The 5,654-nt window shown below is 43.9% G+C and overlaps 1 long non-coding RNA gene across 1 annotated transcript; it reads left to right on the forward strand.

Moving 5' to 3' along the window:
* The first annotated feature begins 272 nt into the window (after positions 1–272).
* On the forward strand, positions 273–3,022 carry Gm32231. The gene is made up of 3 exons (XR_384894.2): positions 273–337; positions 1,403–1,601; positions 2,743–3,022. It is a non-coding gene; the product is annotated as a predicted gene, 32231 (long non-coding RNA).
* Positions 3,023–5,654: the final 2,632 nt, after the last annotated feature.

Raw genomic sequence — 5,654 nt, forward strand, 5'->3', positions numbered from 1 at the left:
TATCGGCAGATGAATCTTAACATGAGTTTTGAAGGGCCATAGCATACCTCTTAAAGGGATCACTAATGTCTGTGTTTGGTTTATTTTTGCTTAATGTTGTCATAGGGTAGAGTCTAAAGAACCCACTTCATAGGGTGATGGTGAAGATAAATATAGGATGTTTAAAGGTCCTGGCCTAAATGGGTGTCATAGGGCTGGTATGCAAAAGAGAGTAGGGTGTGGTAGCACATGCTGTCTATTGCAACACCTAATAGGTCTAGGCAGTAGGCTCTCTAAACTTGAAGCCAGCCTGGTCTCCAAAGCAAGTCTCAGGCCAGCCAGGCACCCAGTTTAAAAGGTGGGGATGGAGTGTGTATTTGTGTGTTGTGGGGGGTGGGGGCAGGGGAGGCGGTGTCACTCTGCTGAACTTGATTCATTTTTCCAGGTTCTTTTGTCAACCTGGAGATTTTGAGGGGTTGTTTCAAGTGCCCCTGAAGAACTGTAGGATTGTTACAACTGTCCCCCATGAAGAGTAAGGGACTGCTAAGTACTTTGTTTGTAAAGGCCTCTTATTCTATAGTTCAGGCTGGCCTTGAACCTTTGTTGCCCGTCCTGCCTCCCCAGTGCTGGGATCAAGGGCAGGCACCCACAAGCTACATTTTTGTCGTTTCTGCTGCTCGTTGTTAATTCAGACGCTTCTGGCTGCCTCTTTCCTTTGGCTCTTTATACTTAAGTCAGTTGGAATGATAATTGTTAATAATTAGATTCATTCAGACCGAAATGCTTAGAAAATATTTTTTGGCAGTGTTTAATAAATGGATTTCCCCATTGTGCTTTCTTTATCACCACAGCTGGAAAAGGGTTTATTCATTTTTCATCTCGTACCCCCTCTGAGTGAAAAGAAAACCCTGTTTGTTTATTTACTCATTTCTTGATTTACTTATCCTTCCCGTTATCTTGAGTGCCTGTTTGTTGTACACCAGGCCCTTGCTGCTTGGGAGGCAACTTCCAAACAAGTAAACAAACAATGTGTGTTTGCCCCATTTTCTAGGGAGAAAGATCTGCATTTTCTATAGTATGAGAAGGGACATCCACAGAGCCTCAGAAGATACTGCTCTGCTAAAGATGATTAGGGTCCCCATGAAAGTCAGTGGCTTCATTACCTCCCCCTCTGGCTTAGGGGTTCTTTTAAAAAAAAGTTATTACCATGTGCCTGATGATCCTGCTCAGAGGCACCTTTGAGAGTTATACAAAGTTACAGAAGTTAATAATCTTATTTTTTTTCAGATCTCACACTCTCAAGTTTGTCTCCCACTTAACTTCATGACTGACGTTGGCCAAGCCACTTTATCTCTCTCTAGTGGCAGTCAAGCTGTAGTCTCTGAAGCCTTTCCTAACTCTAAGATCTATTTTCCCTCTTCAGTCCCAAGGATGGCAGGCAGGTGACCGTGGGCATGGCTTCACACCCAGCTAAACAGATGAGTTCTTAAACGATTTATTGACTAAAGATGGGCTAAGGAACTGGACATGCATACCTCATTCTTTGCCTTCTCCTTTGAGAATAAGTTGCTGAGAAGACGAGCTCTGATTTCCTTTTCCATGCCTCATATTTGTGTCCCCAGGTGAGTTCCCACACAGGGAAAGGGTTATGGGTATCTTCCTTTGCAGATAACTTGCGGTTGAATACATATGTCTAATGCATGGATTGAGCATCACCATCTACTGTTGCTTTTCACCCAAACCATGTCCTCTAGCCTGGCCTTTATCAACAACAATGATAAAAATGCCTTGGTTGCTCTCTGATGACATAGTGTCTTTTGTTTCAAAACTCAAGCGAGGAAAACAGGAGTGTCATCTATTGGGCCTCTACAAACTTCAGAACATGTCTCGGTGACTAATTTTCTGCTAGGCTTCAGTAAGGAAAATGGTGAAGAGGTAGCCTAAAGGTACACAAGAGATATTGCGGAGGGCCTCTGCAGGTACATACCACAGAGAGCACAGCCTACGGGAGAAGGAGAGGATGTCAAATTAGAGGAGCTTGGCAAATAGGAATTGATAACTGCTTTATTTCATACTTTAAAATGAGTAGTTTTCACCCTGTAACACAATTGGAGCATTTCCAGTGGCAGGCGCTGCCGTCAGCACGCAGTGACCTAGCACTTTCAGCCATCACCCAAAGGTCTGAATAATCTAGTTTTAGATTATCCTCAATCTACATCTATAGTTCCTACATTCTATTTCCACTATAGTGGTTTTAAAAAAATATTTGTTTTTAAATTATGTGTATGTAGGAGGGCCAGTATGTATATGTGAGTCCAGTTGCCTGAGACGATAGAAGAGAGCACCCCATCACCTGCATTTGGAGTTACAGTCAATGGCCATAAGCTGTCCAAAGTGGATACTGGGGACTGGGTTGTGGTTTCTTGCAAGAACAGTACAAATGAATACTTCCTGAGCAGGTCTCCAACACTATTTCCTATATATTTAATTCATAGATATACATTATGTCTAGTAAGGGTTTATGTTTTACAGCTATAAAATAAAAGACTTTTACACTTGTATTTAAAACAAACATGGGAAGAGGAATTCTCAATCCTAATTGCTGAATGTTTGAAAATGATCCTTCTTAGCTGTACTTAAAAGAAGACATTACTGATTCCAAATATGTGATGCCCAGCCCATAGTGGTTTCATTGTGTTGCTCTGAGTTTGCCATGGGGACTCCAGACACAGCTTTCTAAAACTTCTTGCTACATTTGTCCAGATTCACAGCCTACACTGAAGCCAACAAGACCCAAATTCCAACCACAAAATCTCTTCTTCCTGCTATAATTTATTACCTCAGTTGAAGACAACATCAATCCTCTGAGTCACCATCCTTCATCACCGCGGCCCTCCCCTCCCCCTCCATCTTTCCCTATGGTATGCAGCCCTGGGAGCCTTGCTGGATCTACGCAAGAGCTTCTTTGTTTCCACTCGGGATCCCAGCAGCTCTGAATGTAGCACGCCATGGCTCTATTATTTAGATGATTCCTGTCTACCTCTTCCAGACCATCCCCAACATTCTGAGATTTCTAGAGCAATCTTGCCAAGATAAAAATGTAATCATGTCACTCCAGTAATCAAACCTATGTAGTCTTCCTGTTATCTACAGGATCACGTTTGCCTATGTTGTCTGGCTTGGTGGGGGTGGGGTGGGGTGGGACGAAGAAGCAACTAATAACGTGCTAAAATATATGAATAAAAATAAAATTGCTAGGAAGTATATTGGAAGAGGTCTGAAGCTGATTATCGTTTGTCTTTTTAGTTGTATTCCCTGTACCTCCTTTCCCTGGTATTCATGAACTTCCTCTCCCCAGGGATCCTAGTCTCTTGTGACAACTGGATGCTCTTTTCCATCTGTTTCAGTCTTACAGTCACTCCTGCCAAGGTCAGCACTCCTTCGTCAGCATCTCCTTCTTTGTGTGACCTTGCTGAGAGCGCTGCCACTCCCCAGCAGCTTCTCCTAGTTACATCTGGAACCACATTCCACCCTGTATCATTGACACCATCTATATCCCCCAGCGTACCCTCGACTCCCAGCCTTCGCCAACCCGATTTCTCCTGGAGGTACCACCTTCCATGGACAATGTTGGGTTGTGAGCAGCTTCCTGTGGACTTTCCGGTCAAACCTGGAACACAGCAGGGCAAGGCTGCCCGGAGATTTCGCCTGAATGAGGCACCTTCTATGGCTTCCTCAGGGTGCCCCAGTAGGATGGCGCTCCAGTTGTTCACAGCAGAAAACTGCTCGGTAATGCTACTTTTATTACCATTTAGCAGGCTTCCTCATCTAACTTCCTCACTTCCCTCCTGCTGCGTTCTGTGATCACCCCCCAAATAAATGCAAACGCATTCTTGTCTCCGGGGTCCGCCAGTGGGGAAGCCCAGTGTCTCTGCAGTTAAGACCGGCTGCTTAGCCATTTCCTGTTAGAGCCTCATTTACTTTGAGAACTCTTTACTGGGAAAAACCCCTTGGTGTCAGGAACTGTGTCTTCCTCTGTATGTTTCTTCCAACCTGAGGTAAATGTCCAACGTCTAAAGATTGAAGGAAAAAATGTTTCAATAAAGAAGAAAGTCAAATCCAGGAACGTACAAGAAGGAAAAAAGTTAAAACCTTCAAGGATTTCCTCCAGTAAACCCTGTGACTGCCCTGTCATTCCCTGGGAAGCTGCGCCCATGGAGAAGAGAGTTATCTATCTGTAGCCTCCCTTCCCCGCGTTTCCCAGTTAGCTCGAGTTGAGAGTCAACTTTTTCATGTATCTGTGTGCTTCTCCTCTGGCGTCTATGATCCCTGAAGACAGGCCTTTGACCATGACTCTTAATAATAAAAGTCCCTCACCTGCTGCCTGGCACACAGTATGTGCGGATCCAAAACCCATCAAAAATCAAATAAAATCAAGAGAAACGAAGCACCTGAGAGGGCTTTATATAGTTTACATAGTATTTTATTTTATATAGTTTATTTTTCAGTATTCATCTATGCTAAGCACTTCTATACCTACTCTAGGAAGCCAAAATAGCAGAGTTCACAGCCATTGCATGAATTAAGTTGAGAGCATCTAAATTAGTTTTCTACTGTACTTAAGCAACAACTTGAGCAATGGCTTCCTTCAATCATGATGGCAAGAGGAATGTGGAATGCAAATGAACTTCTGAATGTCCCGACTGTAGCCTTTTCCTCCGTCCTGGCTTCACCTTCTGTCCATTTTACCCATCCCCTCTTCTGCAGCATTCATATACATTTAGCCATTTCTCTTTTTTTTGCCCTCCAGAATAGGCGATCTCCAGATCTTACAATTTTTCCTGCAACCAGAAAGTATATCGGGCCCAGCTGTGTGTTCCCCTGGCTTCTGTAGACATAACCCTTTAAAAGTTAGCTTAAAGGAAGCAAAATAACATGAAACAATGTGTGGGGGATTAATACTGGTGTGGACCAACCTCTACAATGAGGAAGGAAGAGGAGGAGGAGGGAGGAGGAGGAAGGGGGGAGGAAGAGAGGAGGAAAGAGGAATGGATGATGAGGAGAGGAGGAGGAGAAGAAAGGAGGAGGGGATGAGAAGAGGAAGCAGAGGAGGAGGAAGAGAAGAGGAAGAGGAAAATAGGGAGGAAGGAAGATGAGAGGGGAAGGAAGAGGAGGAGGAGAAGAAGGAGGAAGAGGAGGAGGAGGAGGAGAAGGAGGAGGAAGCAAAGAAAAATAACTTTTAGGATTTCAGTTTCTGTTCAGTCATCAAGTCCTGGTAGGGCAGAACTGCTTCAGCCTGGCCCTAGGAAACGTGCTGATCTCCTCAGCCAGTAGCATTAGGAGCCAAGAAGGACGAAATTAAAGACCAGTCTGTACTCCTAAGTAAAGACCATTGCTTCCCTAGATGGTCCAAACGTCTGAGTTAGAGAGAGGATTAAAGACAGTTGAGTAGATTGTGGGTGTGGCTATGGCTCGGAGACTTGTGAATGGAGTTGTTTCCAATGGGCTGGGCACACTAAAAAAAGGCAGACACAATGCAGTCAGGCATAATGGAAACCATGCTACGAAAAACTGTTCACTTAGGATGGCAGGTCCGATATCTGTAAAATACAAAGTCAAATTTGGAACTGAGTAAATTCAAACCTGACATGATTTGTATACTAGTATTAATGAAC

This window comes from Mus musculus, chromosome 16 (assembly GCF_000001635.26).
Source record: "Mus musculus strain C57BL/6J chromosome 16, GRCm38.p6 C57BL/6J".
NCBI classification, from domain to species: Eukaryota; Metazoa; Chordata; class Mammalia; order Rodentia; family Muridae; genus Mus; species Mus musculus.